Source organism: Cervus elaphus, chromosome 7 (genome assembly GCF_910594005.1).
Source record: "Cervus elaphus chromosome 7, mCerEla1.1, whole genome shotgun sequence".
In the NCBI taxonomy this organism is placed as follows: Eukaryota; Metazoa; Chordata; class Mammalia; order Artiodactyla; family Cervidae; genus Cervus; species Cervus elaphus.
Window position 1 is genome coordinate 36,208,859 of NC_057821.1, and position 20,347 is coordinate 36,229,205.

Below are 20,347 nucleotides of genomic sequence, written 5' to 3' on the forward strand. Positions count from 1 at the left end.
ACTGAAATGTCTACCGCATATAGGCAATATTAAGGGCAACGATTTATTTAAGTTCTGAAGTGAAGAGCTAAGAAAATTGCATTTAAGATATTGATATCAAAATCCACACAAGGAGAATAATAAAGACAGGTAATAAAAAAGTTGATCAAATTTTAATCTAATAATATCCTATGTAATTTTAATTAACTTATTTGTCTAATGCTACATAAGGTTAAATCATTTATTGATGCTGTTTGTGTGTTTTAGCAATGTTATTAGTGTCTCCTGTTTCATTTTCTCTATTCACATGCTGAATCCACCCCTTTGAAGTAATTAGCATAATCACTAACATTATAAGATCATTTTCCTCACTCCAAATAAATGACCATCAAATTCATGCCTACTCTCTATATTCAGAAATGCTTAAATAGTTCATTACTACCCAAATGACTATGGGGAAATGCTGCATAAGATGAAAGTAATAATGACTCATACCCCCCACAACGAAGATGAAACTCTTCCACATAGGAATTAATTCACTGTAAAATATCTGAGATCAGGAAGATAATTGAAAGGACTAAAAATAAAATTGAATTCGATAGGTAATCTAAAGGTCATGAGACTTGTCACTAAACAATTAGAAGACTTTTTATTTTTGATAGGCTTTATAAACATACTACAGGTTATATTCTGAATATGGATTGATTTTAAATTGAGCTTTCTTATATCTAAATGTATATCTAATGAAAAAATTTTATATGCTATAAGCTTTCACCTATCATTCATATTACATTGATGAAAAAAAATTAAATGTCATGAGATATCATAAACAGATATCTTCATTTTGGTAAGGTTAAGTTTAATCAATACTACTATAGCTTCTGTTCTGAATTCAGAGCGATTTTTAAGTGGTGCTTTATCTAAATGTACATCTAATGAAAATATTTTTATACATTATGTTTCACATTTCTTATCACACTAAATCTAAAAGGAATCTGAAACACTTAATAGTATTCATTTAATTTTCTAAGAATAATATCTCCTTTTGGTAATGAGCTTTATTGATTTTCAAATCTGAACCTATATTATCTGACACAAATGAGGACAAATAAGGAAGATATTATTCCTAAATTTAAAGATATGAGCAAATTTGATATTGATTCACAGGGCACCACACAATGGATTATAGTGATACTGGTTAATAACAGAATTTATATTTCTTAATACTTAACTTAGAGCCCAGATCTAAACAAAACTGTGAAGAAGAGTGCTTACTCATAGCATCTTTCATTTTTTTGTATGTATCCCTTTTTTCTTAAATACCTTCTGAGTCCATGATGATCCCTAGCATTTCAGTACCCAGGACTTAGGCACATTGGCATGCATCCTTTATGCTGTAAGCCTACTATAGTTGGCCTCCTTATAAGATCAGTTCTTACACCGGACAGGTGATGAAATATTTTGAAAATGACCCTTGGTTAACGCTCTCTAACCACATCCTTCCTTTCATGGGAGACTTAACTAACAGAACTCAATGCCAGAGTTATCTTTCCTTCTCTTTCCTCTCTGTTCCACTTTATATACTTATAGTCCCAGAGAATATTATACAAGATCAGGGTCCCTGTTCACTTAGGCCAATATAAATTTCTGAGGTAAATATTTAGCCTACCTTTCATATTTGTCATGTTGCTTACTAGGGGCTATTGTTCACCCTACATTGAAATCTCCGGGTGCTTTCATGCACCTTCAAGTTATTCTAAATGTGTAAGGTTATTGTGACAGTTTTCTCAGCAAATGGTTTTGAAGGGTCTCAAAAAATGGGGGTTTTTCCAAAATTTGCAGAAACAGTCAACAAATATTAATATAATTAATTTCTAATCTCCAAATGGTCAGAAATACATCAAAAGGTGCTCAACATCATTTGTCACTAAAGAAAAGTGGGTTCAAAATATAGTAATTACTAAGCATCTACAGAAATGGCTAAAACTAAAAGGATTGAGAGCAAATTAGACTGACACATTGATGGAGGGGATACAGCTTGATGCAATTACCTTTGATAATTGCTTGGTCATATCTAATAAATCCGGACACACAGGAATCCAGTAAGGCCGGTTGTGTGCATGCCCAACAGAAAGGCAAATACATGGACTCAGACATACAAAAATTTTTCATATCACACTATCCATAAAAGCCAAAAACAGAATAAAAACAATATCCATCTACAATAGACTGAAAAAAGAAGAACTGTGATAGGGAACAATGGAATACTATATATTAAGAGAAAAGAACAAATATTGCTAAATGCAGAAAAGATAGAATACCATAGTAAACAAAAAAACAAAACCCATGTAATTCTTGTCCACATCAGAAACAGCAATTTATCTCTCAGGGATCAATCTACATTACCCAGGCACATAAGAGTTAGGTGAAAAAACAAAACACCACTTCAGCAGTGGTGTACGTTAGTAAATTTCAGTTTCAGTTCAGTTGCTCAGCCATGTCTGACTCTTTGCAACCCCATGGACTGCAGCACACCAGGCCTCCCTGTCTATCACCAACTCCAGGAGCCTGCCCAAACTCTTGTCCATTGAGTCGGTGATGCCATCCAACCATCTCATCCTCTGTCATCCCCTTCTCCTCCTGCCCTCAATCTTTCCCAGCATCAGGGTCTTTTCCAATGAGTCAGCTCTTCACATCAGGTGACCAAAGTATTGGAGTTTCAGCTTCAACATCAGTCCTTCCAATGAACACCCAGAACTGATCTTTAGGATGGACTAGTTGGATCTCCTTGCAGTCCAAGGGACTCTCAAGAGTCTTCTCCAACACCACAGTTCAAAAGCATCAATTCTTTGGTGCTCAGCTTTCTTTACAGTCCAACTCTCACATCCATACATGACCACTGGAAAACCATAGCCTTGACTAGATGGACCTTTGTTGACAAAGTAATGTCTCTGCTTTTTAATATGCTGCCTAAGTTGGTCATAACCTTCCTTCCAAGGAGTAAGTGTCTTTTAATTGCATGGCTGCAACCACCATCTCCAGTGATTTTGGAGCCCAGAAAAATAAAGTCAGCCACTGTTCCCACTGTTTCCCTGTCTATTTGACATGAAGTGATGGGACGGGATGCCATGATCTTAGTTTTCTGAATGTTGAGCTTTAAGCCAACTTTTTCACTCTCCACTTTCACTTTCATCAAGAAGCTCTTTAGTTCTTCTTTGCTTTCTGCCATAAGGATAGTGTCACCTACATATCTGAGGTTATTGATATTTCTCCTGGCAATCTTGATCCCAGCTTGTGCTTCATTCAGCCCAGTGTTTCTCATGATGCACTCTGCATATAAGTTAAATAAGCAGGGTGACAATACACAGCCTTGATGTACTCCTTTTACTATTTGTAACCAGTCTGTTGGTCCATGTCCAGTTCTAACTGTTGCTTCCTGACCTGCATACAGGTTTCTCAAGAGGCAGGTCAGGTGATCTGGTATTCCCATCTCTTTCAGAATTTTCCACAGTTTATTGTGATCTACACAGTCAAAGTTGGCATAGTCAATAAAGCAGAAATAGATGTTTTTCTGGAACTCTCTTGCTTTTTCAATGATCCAGCAGATGTTGGCAATTTGATTTCTGGTTCCTCTGCCCTGTCTAAAACCAGATTGAACATCTGGAAGTTAACAGTTCACATGTTGCAGAAGCCTGGCTTAGAGAATTTTGAGCATTACTTTGCTAGCATATGAGATGAGTGCAACTGTGTGGTAGTTTGAGCATTCTTTAGCATTGCCTTTCTTTGGGATTGGAATGAAAACTGACCTTTTCCAGTCCCGTGGCCACTGCTGAGTTTTCCAAATTTGCTGGCATATTGAGTGCAACACTTTCACAGCATCATGTTTTAGGATTTGAAATAGCTCAACTGGAATTCCATCACCTCCACTAACTTTGTTTGTAGTGATGCTTCCTAAGGCATAATTACACAGGTAAGTCAGGAAACATACCTGTTTCAATAGGATAGACACATTTACTCCATGAAAGCAAACCCCCATGGAAAGCAACAGTATACAAATACAAGAAGAGTAATGTGGACTAATAAATGCCCTTTTACTGCACAATGCACAGAACTTTGACCACGCTAAGTATGAAGGGCAAGTTTAATTCAAGAGGCATTTAGTTATATTCAATGACACTTTTCAAGTTTGCTACTCAAACACCCAAATATGTTATCAAGCTCATCTCCTGGCTCTCATAGGGCTACAGATATAATGCTGACACATTAAGCAACTTGCATGGAAGAATTTCAAGCCACTTAGGGAGTGGGATCCTCAGAGAAAGTTACTAGTGCTAATTGAAAGCTTAAAGACATTAAAAGCAAATCCAAGTCATGCTTGTTTTAAGGATAAAGTTAAAGCCAGAAGAGGAATTAGGATGAAGGGCTTCAATCCAGAGGTGCAAGCACTCATTCACTCATGAGCTGTTTAGTGTGAAACAGTTATTTTTGGCCAACTATTGTTTTCTGTGCTAGAAATAAAGTGGTCTTCAGAGAGGTCTTTTCCCTCAAGGGGATCACCTTCTACAAAGATAGACATTATATGTACCTACATTTGGTGGACTTCCCAGATGGCGCTAGCAGTAATGAACACACATACCAATGCATGAGTCTTAAGAGATCTGGGTTAGACCTCCCAGAATATTGGAAATAAAAGCAAAAATAAACAAATGGGACCTAATGAAACTTAAAAGCTTTTGCACAACAAAGGAAACTGTAAGCAAGGTGAAAAGACAGCCTTCAGAATAGGAGAAAATAATAGCAAATGAAGAAACAGACAAAGGATTAATTTCAAAAGTATACAAGCAACTCCTGCAGCTCAATTCCAGAAAAATAAATGACCCAATCAAAAAATGGGCCAAAGATCTAAACAGACATTTCTCCAAAGAAGACATACAGATGGCTAACAAACACATGAAAAGATGCTCAACATCACTCATTATCAGAGAAACGCAAATCAAAACCTCAATGAGGTACCATTACACACCAGTCAGTCAGAATGGCTGCTATTCAAAAGTCTACAAGCAATAAATGCTGGAGAGGGTGTGGAGAAAAGGGAACCCTCTTACGCTGTCGGTGGGAATGCAAACTAGTACAGCCGCTATGGAGAAGAGTGTGGAGATTCCTTAAAAAACTGGAAATAGAACTGCCATATGACCCAGCAATCCCACTCCTGGGCATACACAGCGAGGAAACCAGATCTGAAAGAGACACGTGCACCCCAATGTTCATCGCAGCACTGTTTATAATAGCCAGGACATGGAAGCAACCTAGATGCCCATCAGCAGACGAATGGATAAGAAAGCTGTGGTACATATACACTATGGAATATTACTCAGCCGTTAAAAAGAATTCATTTGAATCAGTTCTAATGAGATGGATGAAAATGGAGCCCATTATACAGAGTGAAGTAAGCCAGAAAGATAAAGACCAATACAGTATACTAATGCATATATATGGAATTTAGAAAGATGGTAACGATAACCCTATATGCAAAACAGAAAAAGAGACACAGATGTACAGAACAGACTTTGGGACTCTGTGGGAGAAGGCGAGGGTGGGATGTTCTGAGAGAATAGCATTGAAACAAGTATACTATCAAGGGTGAAACAGATCACCAGCCCAGGTTGGATGCATGAGACAAGTGCTCAGGGCTGGTGCACTGGGAAGACCCAGAGGGATGGGATGGGGAGGGAGATGGGAGGGGGATCAGGATGGGGAACACATGTAAATCCATGGCTGATTCATGTCAGTGTATGGCAAAAACCACTAAAAAAATAAAATAAAATAAAATGAAATCCCTTGGAATTTCAAAAAAAAAAAAGATCTGGGTTTGGGAAGATATACTGAAGGGCATAGCCACCCACTCCAGTTTTCCTGCCTGGAGAATCCCATGGACTGAGGAGCCTGGTGGGCTACAATCCATAGGGTTGCAAAGAGTCAGACACAACTGAGGTGACTTAGCACGCACGCACATACTTACGGGCAGACCTTGTTTTTTGTGCTTCACTTCATAGCACTTTGTAGACACTACTTTTTTCTTTTTTTTTTTTACAAAGTGAATGTTCGTGATAACCCAGCCTCAACAAGTCTATGGGTGCCATCTTTCCAACAGCATTTGCTCACTTCATGTCTCTGCGTCGCATTTCAATAATTCACAGTGTTTCACACTTTTTCATTATTATATTTGCTACGGTAACCTGTGATCAGTGACCTTTGATGTAGCTAATATTGCTGACTGAAGACTCAGATATTGATGATTTTTTGGCAATAAAGTATTTTTTAACTAAGGTGTGTACATTTCTTTAGACATAATGCTATTGCACACTTTACAGACTACAATATAGTAAACATAACTTTATATACACCAGGAAACCAAAAAACTCATGTGACTGGTTTTCTGGCAATATTCACTTCATGGCGGTGGCCAATACCTGAAACTGCAGCATCTCCAAGGGCTGCCTATAGATAAACAAGATTTACTTTCAGGTAGATGCTCTGAGAAAAACACAAATGGAGATTAGAGATAAGGGCTGACTGAGATGAGGAACCAAGTTTCAAAAAAGTCTTCAGGGACAGCCTTTCTACAGAGGTCATGTTTGCACATGCAACTGAAAGATCAAACAGAAGGAGTCAAATGAAGATCTGAGGAGGCCAGAACAAGGTTGACACATTCAAGGACCAACAAGGGGTTCAGTATGGTTAGAGTACAGAGTGAGGAAACAGTAGGAAATGGCATGGAAAAGGCAGATGGGAATCAGATCATGTCAGGCTTTTAAAACCATGATGAGTGGCTTGGGTTTCTTTTTTTTTTTTTAATTAATTTATTTATTCTAATTGGAGAATGATTACTTCACAATATTGTGATGGTTTTTGCCATACATCAACATGAATTAGCCACATGTACACATGTGTTTTTATTTTAACTGAAATGAAAACACATTTGTAGGGTTTTAAGCAAGACAAACACAATGGCTACACTTTGAAAAGATCACTCTGGTGCCCTTTATAGAAGCCTGCTTCCATACTGAGAAAATGTGGAAATGAAATACCTTTTAATCATCAACAGACTTACTTTCCAGTGGACAAAACATTCTCTGAAATATTTTATAACAGCACCCAGCTCAGTGTTATCTCCTCCACATTTTCCAGGCTGTTTATTTCCAGGAATTTTATGATTGATAGCATTACCCTCATATTCATAGAAATCTAAGGAAGATCAGAAATAAAGGACAGTTATCCCAAGGTTGTCTAAAGAGAAACTGAATTATAAAGAAATAGCATATAGGATGTCCCTGCTGGTCCAGTGGTTGAGACCCCGTGCTTCCACTACAGGGGACACAGGTTTGATTCCTGGTTGGAGAACTAAGATCCCAAAGGCTGTGCAGGCCAGCCAAAAATTTTTCAAAAAAGAAATAGCATATGACTTAACATCATCACTACACAATATGAAAAGTTCCTTAGGTTGCCAGAATTTGTAACCACGTTTATGGCTTGCCTTCCTCACAGTTCTGCATATCTCTAACTAAGCGAGTAAAAAGACTTTTTAGGTATGATGTCTAGGTTTTGTGAAGATTATCATCCCTAAACTCAGAGATCGTTTCCTCTGTTAACTCTGATCCCTAAAAATTAGGTTGTCAGCTCACTAACTACAGCTCACTAGTCTTTGCTCTCAATTCATCTGAAAATAGGAAATGCTTCTTATCATCTTCGTGAGATATGAAGTCACAAATATCTTTGTTTTCCCTATAAAACAAATGTTCGAAGCATGTTAGAACATTATCTCCCAGTTGGCTATCACTTGAGGTCACTCTCAGGTGAAATACCAATGACTAGAAATGGGTCAAGGATGAGTCCAATTTCATTAACATCTGAAAGCTTTCATCTGATAGAACAGCCAGTGCTCCTCTCGTTGCCAAACAGATCCCTCCAAAGAAAGTTATTAGTCAAAAGGACAAACTAGAATCCCAGTGGTGATACTTCTTGTGCCACGAGTACTAGATTAAGTGAGGTAAATAATGGATGGTCTGTTCACTGGGGAGTTGATTTCAGCCCTTCTCAAGATGCAAATGGACATTTTAACCTGCTCACATCCGATGTCAGTCTGGAGCCATCTTTCTTTTCCTCCAAAGAATAGAGATTGAATTTTCAGGCTAGTTAAATCATTTGCCAGCTATCCTGTTGTAACCTGATAAGGTATGGGTTCCCAGAAGGAAGAGAACCAGGAATGGGTTTCTTGAGAGAGGAGAAGCCATTTTTGGCCTAAGTCATTTTGTGATCTCAATGTGGCCACAATGCTTGCCCTTAAACAGGTCTCAGTAATTAATGATCTAAGGGAACAAAAGAATATAGGAACACTGCCTGTTACCAAGCAAGAAAAGTAATGATAGCAAAGGAAACATATCAGTTGTAAAGACCACCAGTTTTGTCTCACTAGTAAAGATCAGTCTGAAGCACTCAACCACCAGATCTACAGCGACCTAACAGATGATGATGTTGACCTTTTCTGACCCTTATGACTTCAATCAACTAAAGCTTGGACTCTATCAACCACTCAAGCCTCTTCATGAATATACATATATGCTATTGGGTTAGCCCAAATGCTCTTTTGGGATTTCCGTAAGATGTTACAGGAAAACCTCAATGAACTGTCTGGCCAACCCAATACTTATAGCTTTAAACTTTTCCAGTATTACTGTTCAGGGAGACACAGCTTTGGGGAAGATCCCCAGTGTTCTCCTTACTTGCTGCAAGTAGTAACAAATCCTTCCTTCTGATCTTCAGCATGGTTGTTTTGGCTTAATGCCCATCAAGAGGTGAACCCTGAAAAAAAAAAAAGAAAGAGGTGAATGCTGTTCTCAGGTAACACTATGGGTATACAACAAGAACTGGATGGATCCCTGCTCTGAACTTCTGCCCTGGTAGAGTTGACTACCTGTTATTTATCTTCCAAACCCAAATCAGGTTATAGCATGTAATCTTATTCTCTTGGTGGAGGCACCCACCTGAGCCTCTTTTGATTTTGATTTTATATGTGTATGTACACACATACACAACTATGCTGGCTAATCTTTTCTTCTTTTCCCAAATCCAGTCTGGTTTCACATTCAATTCAGCTGATGGGAGACTCTGGTAGAACAGAGGGCAGGAACAAATTGAGGTCAGGATATGTAAGTTCTCCCTGAACTCAGCTGCTGAATGGTAGGGTTACATTTCTCCATGGAAGGCCACCGTTCCATCTGACTGCCCTCACAGACAGCTTCTAGTCTCCCTTGTTCTCTTCACCTTGAAATACCTCCCTGAAAATTCCATGCATTAATTTCTTTTTGTTTGAGCATACCATCATTTTCCTGCCTTGCTATACCAGGCTTTACTTACAACATTCAATTACAAAAATATGGGAATTACTACAGTATACATATTACTAACATTAATATTATTTCACTATAGAAGATTAAGGGTACAAAAATGTAATCAATCTAAGATACCTCATTGGAATTAATTGTAAAAGAATGGCTTTATATGATTCTTGAAACAATGGGTGATCATTTGCCTTAGCATGCATCAGCCACTAAATTAAGTTTAAACTTTTAAAGTAAACAGGAAAGGAGAGCTAACATTTATTTTAAGTCCTCCATGTACTGGAGAATTTATATATTTTGCATTTCAGCTGTGTTTTTCACTGTTTGACTCTTGTACTTCTTGGTATTTTCTCTTTATTGAAATTCACACTATGTTCATTCTTCTCCCCAGTTTGGTGAGCATCTTTGGAATTATCGTGTCCAACTCGTTTCTTAGATACTTATCTCCACTTAGTTCTCTTTCTGACGTTATGTCTTATTTCTTCATTTGGAACACACTCCTCTGTCTTCTCGTGTTGTCCAACTCTCTGTGTTTATTTCTTGTGTTAAGTGGATTGGTTATGTTTCCCAATCTTGAAGCGTCCTTGTGTAGGAGACATCCTGTGGGGTCCTTACCACGCTCCCTTCTGTTCATCAGAGCGTGTGCTCTAGAGGTGACCCTTACGTGGGCAGGCTACATCATTCTGCTGTGGCAGGGCCGATTACCTTGGGTGTGCTGGTAGGCGGGGCTGGTTCCCTGGCCTGGTTGGCGCTAAGGCCATGCTTTGTGTAGTTGCTTGGGATCTGCTGGAGGGCAGAATAAGTTGACTGTGGTCCAGGGAGGCTCAGGGCTGCTGCCAGCCTGCTGGAGGACAGGGCTAGGTCCCTGCGTGGCTGTGTGCATAGCCCACTAATGAAGCTACAGGTTTTGGAACTCAATTTCCCTCTGCCATATAAGCCAAAGTGCAAACATCGAGCACAAATGCTTTTCTACCTTTTTTTCCCAACATTTCCACTAACAGATGGTTAGGGCTTCCCAGGTAGTGCTAGGGGTAAAGAATCTGCCTACCGATGCAGCAGAGAGGAGGGTTTGATCCCTGGGTCAGGAGGATTCCCCTGGAGAAGGAAATGGCAACCCACTCCAGTATTCTCACCTGGAAAGTTCCATGGACAGAGGAGCCTGGCGGGTTACAGTCCATGGGGTCACAAAGAGTCAGACACGCACGAGAGACTGAGTGAAGTCTGGTTGAAGGGTTTTGAGCCGTCTCCTGGCACATTAGTGAGCAGCCACGGCCCTGCAGCCCTCTCCCTTTGCTCTGGGACTATGGACCCGGAAAACCGCCTGCAGTCCAGTTCCCACAGCTCCGCTCCCCCTGCCGCTTCCTCCGGCCTGTGTTTGACTTTCCTCAGCTAATTTCAACTCAGCTCGCCAGGTCCTGGAAGTTCCTTGAGCCTGCTGCCTCTCACTCCCTCGCTGCTCCCATCTCCACCTCTGCTCCATGACATCATTTATCCATTTGCAGACTTCCTCTGCTGCTCCCACAGCTCAGATCACAGGCATGGGTGGAGGCGGGGACCCCTGTTCCCCGCTAGCCTTTCCCTTAGCTTAATTGCAAATGACCGTATCGATTACCAGGGGGGCAGAGTGTCCAGTCAGCATCCCCAGAGAAGACTGTCTGAGAGAGCTGAGGCTTTTCCACTTTCCTTTTAAGGATTCATTTTTTCTTTTCTCTTGGGATTTGCCATTGCAATTAATCTCTCTAAATCAGTGTGTTCTCCTCTTTCAACTTTTCTCTTCCTCCTTAACTGTCTCATTTCCTCCCTCCCTTCCTGCCTCTCTTCTTCCTGTTTTTCCTTCCTCCACCCAACTCTTCATTTTGCTCTTTTCTGGGGAAAAAAAATGGTAAGTGAATAATGGTAAGCAAATTTTAAAAGGTGATAATCAAGGGGTGAACCCCAAATGCCTAGCCCCTAGTGGCAATGTATAAAGAAAGAAGGCACTGTACAGAAAGGGCCATGTTCATGGAAGAACACACACTAAATAAAACGTTTAAATGTTAATGCTTGTTTTGATAAAGTGTGCTTAATTCTCCACGTATAAGGAATGACATGATAGGTTGCTCACAACTGAGTAGGAGGGTTTGAGAGCTTTCTGCACAAATTCACTAACTTCCTCAAAAATTAGCCTTATACATACCAAAAAATAAATTTTACCCATCTTTGTCCACATGGTATTTTGTTCAAAATCTAGGATAACAAATGCATGGCATAATTCCCACATCTCTCACTCCCCAACCCCACCAAGCTCACATTAGTTTTTGCTAATTGTTCACTACTATTTTTCCGTTTCGGCTTAGAAGCAGTTTCTGCTTTTCTTAGAACAGTGATCCAGGTAGCTTGCCCCAGTTAATAGAAGACACCCCTGAAAGAGAAATCTATTTTCTACTTTTGTAAAAGAAGTGTAGGCACGAGCTACTAACTGTGAGATATTAATCATCTCCATACACTGCATTATGGGTGGGATTTTTTTAATTTTCTAAATTATCAACATGTGCTATGATGATGCATCACGTTAATAATCAGATACAAATCGAGTTTTCATTAGGAAATTGACTATCCTACATAATTTAAGGATAGGGTTACCAACAAATAGATTTCATTCTGACAATACCAAAATGAAAAGTCATGCAAATTATCTGAGCAAATCTTTTTATCTTACCTAATTCTCTAGGAATTATAAATACCCCAAGATAATCATATTTAATTATGTCATTTTAAAGACATAAAGACCAGGACTGATTTTTCAATCATGGTTTAAGACTTTTATTTTTAGGGGAGCAAGGAGAGAAGGGGAATGACAAAATAAGCTGCCTGTGATGATTAGTAAGTTGAACACAACAGGCTCCAAAGAAAGAATTGTCCTCAAGGGGAAAAACATTTTCTATTTCCATTGATAAACCTTCAAGTTAGTTTCAGTATAACACTTGGGAAAATGTTAACATTCACAGGTAAAAATATTACCCCAGCTTAAAATTAAAGTGTGTGTATGTATACATATATACGTACACTTCTATTTCACCTTTACTTACATTTACCTTGACATTTACCTGGACTTTGGTAATGGCATTTATACCTAACAATTTATCCTTAACACAAACCCTACAATGTTATTCTCAAAAGGAACTCTTAGTAAATATTGGTCAAGGATAAGGAATCTGACAAGGAGGCTAATATTGGCTTTGACTTTTAACATTTTTTTCTCATTTCTGTATAAAAATGAAATCAGAAATTATTAGCATTCAGGATTTAAGCTTTAGTATGCATCTTATGAACAATCCTGGAATGATATCAAAGCTATGGCAAAAATCTGAATAATATTATTGTAGTTTGGTGTGAGATATGATTTACTAAAATCACTTAGCTACATTGCACACACCAGATACTCCTACTCATAACCCTGAAAATTATAGGCTGGAGTCCTGGAGAGCCCCCCCAAAAGTCACAAGGTTTATGCATTTATTTGACAAAAATGTATTGAGCATCTCTTATTGCTAGATTGTATGCTTGTTAGAAAGTGAACAAGATAGATATGTCCCCTGCCTCACAGAGCTCACAGGTTAGTGAGGAATATAGACAAATAAATGGCCAAATACAATACAGTGTGTTAGTATTTACTGAACGATGACTCATGATCGTGCAGCATCAGTATCACCCAAGGGTTTTTTATAAACACATATTCTCAGAACTCTGCTCCAGGCATCCTGAATCAGAACCATGCTTTAGCAAGCCAGGAAGGTCAGGAGAGACAGCTCACTTCCCAGAGGAAATGAGTCTCAAAAAACGACGGGAAGTGATCAAGGAGATGCCAGTGTGAGGCTGCTGTCAGGTGGGTGAAGGCCAGGGCTGGTGGGCCATGCCGAATACATCGGGGGTGGGAGAAGACCCTCACAACCTGAAGGAGCAGCACGCATGACACCTTAAACGTGAGCAAGCATGTATGACGATCACAGCATAGCATACAGTGTGGACATAGCATACAGTGTGAGCAAGCATGTATGACGATCACAGCATAGCATACAGTGTGGACATAGCATACAGTGTGAGCAAGCATGTATGACGATCACAGCACAGCATACAGTGTGGACATAGCATACAGTGTGAGCAAGCATGTATGACGATCACAGCATAGCATACAGTGTGGACATAGCATACAGTGTGAGCAAGCATGTATGACGATCACAGCACAGCATACAGTGTGGACATAGCATACAGTGTGGGCAAGCATGTATGACGATCACAGCATAGCATACAGTGTGGACGAGACAGGCCTAGGGACACAGTCGAGAGAAATGAAACTAGTGATGTAAGCTCTAGCTCATGAAGGACCTCTGTTTTAAGGAGTTTAGACTAATTCAGTTAGTTAGCTACTAATTCAGTAGTAGTTAGCAGAGGAAGAATTTGCTCAGGGTCAGCGTTACAATGTTTCTGGCTTGAGAATGATGTCGATATTATAAAAATTTCTCCAAGTATGGAGCACAGAAGGAAAAAGGAGTCCTGGGGGTAGGTTAGAGATTCCATTTGGAACACAGTTTTGAGATCCCTGTCTTACCATCTACAATAATTTACAGTTATCAATTCCAGGGGAACGTTAAGAGTCACCAATCATTTACTGAGCAAATAGTCACCGAGCACTTCCTCTGTGCTACACTTTGTGCTCAATCTAGAAAAACCACAGTGAAAGGAGAAGGTGGGGTCCCCTGGACCTACTTGTGGGTAATTACTGAAACCCTAGGAGAGCAAGAGATCATCCCAGAAGGAGGGTGTAGTTAAAACGGGAAAAGATTGAGAAGATGTGTGGCACATACTCTATAAACGTTAACTACTAACTAAATAGGCAAAAATCAACAGCAGCCATTGCAGAGAATTAAATGCGATCAGATCAAGTACAACCAGTAAAGAAGTCTGAGACCTGAATGCTATGAACAAAGAAAAAGCCACCCATGTGAAGACCAGGGACAGCAGTGAGAGACCGAGGGCGTCGCTCAGGTGCAGACCCTGAGATGGGAGGGCAGGCACACAAGGCTCTCTCTCACATTGGGCTCTGAAGGCCTGGTAAACGCATTTGAATTTTAGCCTAAATGGAAGGGGAAAAGGTTACGTGGTTTTAAGCCTGAGAGTGACCTGATGCCATGTATAATTTTTAGAGATGTTACTCTGGCTGTCTCGTGGAGAACTGATTTTGAAAGCGGAAGAGAGAAAGCTGGGAGATGCTTCAGGATGTTGCTTTAGGCACCCAGGCCAGAGATGATGATGACAGCTTGGTCTCATAGTGATTGGATTTCTTTTGTTTTCTGAGAGTAGCAAGAATGGACTTGCTGATGAAGTAAATGTAGGAAAATGAGAAGAAAGGAACAAGTATAACTCCTAATTTGAGGGAGCAAGGGTGGACGGTATGCCAATTACTGAGATACATTAAAAAAAAGAGAGAGGTTGGGATTTTTTAGTTCTTCAGGAACTCTTATATTGGATACCATTTTGTTGTTTTCCTAAGTATAATGTGTGTTACTTGAAGAGAAAGAGCATAGTTCCTGCCACAAATGGTTAACTCTCCCTACCCTTGTTTTTTGGAATGGTCTGAAAATGTCTGAAATGTTTTCAGACAGTCTGAAAACAAGGAATGCTTTTTGAACAAATGAGTAAATGAGAGAACATGTCCTCAAGTGGAAAATGAAACACCTACTATCATGAGTTGTTTTTCTACTGCTTAATTTTACTGTGTTCTCCTAGAGCATTAATCTCTATTGTGGAGTGTGTGTGTGTGTGTGTGTGTGTGTGTGTGTGTGTGTGTGTGCACCCGCGCGCGTGCGCCGTTCAGGCTCTCGGTTGTGTTATACTCTTTATGACCCCATGGACTGTAGCCCGCCAAGCTCCTCTGTCCATGGAATTCTCCAGGCAAGAATACTGGAGTGGGTTGCCATTTCCTACTCCAGGGGATCTTCCCAACCCAGTGGTAGAACCTGCATCTCTCCTGTCTCCTGAATTACCAAGTGGATTCTGTAGCACTGCACCACCTGTGAAGCCCTGTCATGAAGTCCTTGATCTTTATTTACTAAAACATAGATAAAAATAAGTTGCAGCACTTTCTTACAGTTTTAAGGAAAGAAACATGCAAAATAAAGGAAAATATCATAAAACAGGCTTTTCAGAGAGAGCAGATTTATCGCTGTAGAGAGTATTCAGCATCTGGAGCTATTTGACTTCAGGAGGGATAAGTGATGGAGGTGAAAAAAATTCACATTAAATAAGTACCTATATATGCCAGACATCATTTAGATGTGTTCTACACCCCACAACAACACAAAGGGAGATGATATATTATTATTATTATTACTACTATTATTTGCATTTTATAGATGTGGAAACTGAGCTCTCAGAGAGGAAATGACTTGTTTAAGGTTTTTTGTAACAACAAGGTGCCTAGTCAGGAGTCAAACCAGGCCAGTTGGTGCTTTATGCAGTTTTTGCTTTTTTTGCATCTGAGGTTTCCCAGGGCAGACACCAATAAGACTTCTGTCTGGGAAGTCAGTGGAGACCTAGGAGAGACCTATCCACAAGTTCATGGACACTGAGGAGCCATCTCTCCCCAGGTTTACAGATGAGCAGTGCAAGGGTTCTCCAGGAAGACCTGCCAAGCACAGACACATCTACTTCAGGGCAATCAAAGATCTGGAAGCCCTTTCCTAATTGGGCAACACACACAAATGGAAATAAGAAAGCTGAATTGAATGAATGTGGTCTTGGAGACATTTTTCTCAGTCAGATGAAACTCAAACATTGGGTTGGCCAATCCGAAGCCTTAAAGTCTGTGACCCTGGATCACAGCTCTTAAAGCTAGAGCTCTTTGACTACCTCTCCCATCCCTAGTGCCTGTTTAGCTCACAAGCTTCTTGGCCCACAGAAAAAGATGTTGAGGCAGGAGAAAGTTTAGTCTAAGGGTCTTAATAAATGGTTCCCATGAACTTCGCTTCTTCCATTGCACAAACTGGAAAAGAGATTTTCAAGTAAAATCATTCCAATAACTCCATTCTTACTGTATCCTCTGCCTCTCCTGGAAGACCTCTACTAGCTGTGTTTATCCATACATTCTGTTTAACACCTCAAACCCAACCTCTTTTACACACATACACACCATTCACTTATTTCTAAGACATCACAGAAACAAGGAAATAGTTCAAGTTTCATTTTAGCAAGGAGGAAAATTTGGCATTGAAGGAACTTTCTAGGACAGAGGTTCCTAACCATTTTTGTAGCATGAAACCCTTTTACAGGCTGGTGATTGCCATCGACCCTTTCTCCAAATAATGTTTTTAAATGCATAAGATAAAATACAAAAAGTGCATGCTTATGTGGTCAGTTGCTCAGTTATGTTCAACTCTTTGCAACACTATGGACTGTAGCCCATCAGGCTACTCTGTCCATGGAATTTTCCAGGCAAGAATACTGGAGTGGATTGCCATTTTCTTCTCCAGGGAATCTTCCAGACCCAGGGATCAAATGTGCACCTCCTGCATTAACAGGCGGATTCTTTACCACTGCATTTCCTGGGAAAAGCCCAGGATTAAAAAGAAAGTCAATTATATTGAAATAAAGTCTTAAAATACAAAAAATTACAATACAAAAAAAAACTTTTTTAAAGTTTAAAAAAACAGTGCTGTGATATAGTTATGCAGTTCTGTATCAATACATTAAATAAAACATCTAGCAGTTGGTCTAATAACTACCATTATTTTTAAGTAGTGACAATCCTAAATGATATTCAGAGCTATCTGCAACCAACATAAAGTGATAAAAGAAAGAACTGTGATTCCTATTAGTAACAAAATCATGGGCATGCTAAAATGCAATTTGTCTACATTCAAAGATGAAGGGAAATAAATTCTTAGTGGTTAATGAAACTAAAAATGTAGTGTTTCCACCTCCAGGTTATGAGCCTCTTAAGTTTATGTTAAGAATCCCTGTTTTAAAGTCAAAATACTATAAAGATCATAAATTAAGTGAAACTTGATTAATAAATAAAGTGCAACTAAAATATCTCTGACTTTTCTAGTCTTTGCATATGTTTGTTTTCGTTGTTTAGTCCCTAAGCTGTGTCCCACTCTTTTGCAACCCCATGGACTATAGCCCACCAGGTTCCTCTGTCCATGGGATTTCCCAGGCAAGAATACTGGAGGGGGTTGCCATTTTCTGTCTCCAGGGGATCTTCCTGATGCAGGGATTGAATCCCCCCTCTCTTGCATTACAGGCAGATTCTCTACCACTGAGCCACCAGGGAAACCCCTTCAAATGTGGTATTTCCACTTAATTTTATTATAAGAATAATCTGATGACTTGCAAAGTGGCCTAAGACAGTTTGGACAAGAACAATTCTTTGGTGGAGAAAGTTAATCACAGAATAGTTGGAGGTGAGAGGAAGTTAGCTAGAGAATCTTATACCAAGTTATAAACAAAATAATTTTTAGAGTAAATTCTGTTGTTATAAATATAGAAAATATTAAACATTTACATGCAATCAAATCTCTATTCTGTAAGCTGGCTGAAACCTCACTTTCCTGCCTACCATCTTGCATGAATCTTTCTCTCCAGGTAGGTGTTTTAACATTTGGGGGATGTAAAACTGTGACTTTAATAGTTATCATCAGGCCATCAAGGACCAGCCACAAAGTCATTAAGGGTTCAAGCATCAGGGGCCATCCCTGAGAACCATAGGCTATGAGCCTCTTTGAATTGTTACACTCTGTCCATGCACGTCTATGCAACATCACTAAAATATTTCAGTCAGGCCAGACTCCGGGAGTGAGTGATGGACTGGGAGGCCTGGCATGCTGTGATTCATGGGGTCACAAAGAGTTGGACACGACTAAGCAACGGAACTGAACTGAACTGAACATCTCCAGAACAGTTTTCATTTTATCTCACCAGAGTACAGTTCTACGCAAGATCATGCCAAAAACCAAGTCACTAATTTCACTGAGCAAACCCTTGTCTGACCTTCATTATGCTGATTAGAAAATCCTCAGATGTTGATTGAGCTATAGATAGTTAAAGGCTTTTAGTAGTCACCTTTGGAATTAGCCTTTTGCCTATCATGTTAAGCACCTTCCTTGGAGTGTGGATTCTTGATTAGAGATACTGAATGGCCCTAGAGTTGAAGCTTTAACTAACTAGCAGGCACATGATATTGTACAGTGCGTGCCAAAGTGTTTTAAAGTAAATCATTACAGACACTTGTAATAGTCCCCCATTCAGCTTGAAATTAACAAGTGTGATACTTTAATAAGTTCTCTCACCGAGTATTTCTGGATGCCTGACGGAATGCTCACATGTCCTCAGATCTACCAAGCTGTCACCTGGTACCTCAAGTGAGGTGCTGACTATCACTGAAACTTTCTGCATCTTCTCCTGTCACTCCTCATCATCCCCTCCTTTTTCCAAATACCAGCACTTTAAAAACATAAGATTGAACTCCAGGACGGAAATGAGAGCCTTCTTTAACAAGTTGTTTAGTTTCTGTTATCTCACATTGTCTTATTTACTAAGATCGCGGGTATAGTAAAGTATGAGCTGTTTATTTATTAGTTCAGTTGTGTACTTTCAGCTCCTTCCAGGAAAGGGAGATAAGAGGTCCCATTAATTCCTGTTATTATTGCAAAAGTCTAAGCATCTTTTTTCTATACAAGGTAGAGACAAATGCGTTCATTCTAAAGGAACTAGAAAATGTATGCTCATGGCACTTGCAAGTTATTACAGTCTAATTGTAGTTAATTTTATTTTATTCTCTGGGACAACTAATCTCTTGATAACATTTGCAGTGACTGATTAAAATCCACTCCTTGCTAAAATCAAGGTCTTTAGATAATTGATGTGCTAATAGACCCGCAATTATTTGAGGCTGTGCTTCCTCATGGAGAGCAAGTCAAGGAATGGATAAAGCCCACATAAAGCACCTATTTTGCAACAGGAGCTATGATAATTGCCAGGAGACAGCCTGCTTATCAGTTGTGAGAGGTTTTCATCCTTCATTAATATGGAGTTCAGTTGGACATCATAGAAACTGGCCCCCATGGGAATATGCTTTGAATCTCCCATTATCTCATTTTCCATACATTCGGCTTGACCCACTTTTTATCTACATTCACAGAGAGATCTGGCTTTTCACATATGGGCTTTTTAAACAATCAGCTAACCATGAACCTGGAGTCCCTAAAGCTCCACGCAGTGTTGGTAGCTATAAATTTGGACAAGTGTGTACATCAATAAAGTATCAGTTTAAATGGTTCAGACTAAATATTTTAGAAGTAGACAAAATAAATATTCCAAAGTGCTAAGCTGTGAGTTCTCCATGCTGTGGCTCTTGCTTGCATGGCTTCCTGCAGTGGGCTCTCAATGGAGGCTATAGGTCTGGACAGTTGGAGCCGCCCTATCCTGCTTTAGGTTTCTTGTACGTCAGGCTGAGCCCTCTACTGAGTCGAAACATACCTGTGAAGAGATTGAGAGCAATGCTTTAAAATTCCATTTAGTGAGGCAAGAACTGTAGTCCTGGGCTTGGGAAAGAATATTTAAGTGGGTCACAATTCTTTATGGCTTTGGCTCTCTTTATCTTTGGCCTCATAAAGAATGTTCTTTCCTGGGAGTTTATAATTGAAATTCATTAAAGATGATTCTTTATAATTATGAGTGATGACTGGTTTGTTTTTTGACTCCATCGTCATCGTGGCACAAAATAAATATCCAAGGTGGTCAATTATTGTGGGCAATTATCCAGAAAAATCAGTTGTTCCATTATTAGTAGAGTACACTTTTCAGGTACTACACTAGTGGTTAATATATGTTTTGAGTTTAGTGCATGCCAGTCTCTGTGTTAAGTGTTTTATCTCCGGCATATCATTTAATCCTTATAAGAAGTATTATTTCCATATTACATCCCAACAAGT

General features: G+C 39.5%; 1 protein-coding gene across 1 annotated transcript in view; it reads right to left on the bottom strand.

The window, feature by feature from the left end:
* The window catches only part of HDGFL1 (HDGF like 1), a 41,857-nt gene that overhangs the window by 1,061 nt on the left and 20,449 nt on the right, over positions 1-20,347 (bottom strand). Inside the window, exon 3 of the transcript XR_006342082.1 lies at positions 8,760-8,838. The gene's annotated coding sequence lies outside the window, so the exon portion shown is untranslated. The remainder of the gene's footprint in view (positions 1-8,759; positions 8,839-20,347) is intronic.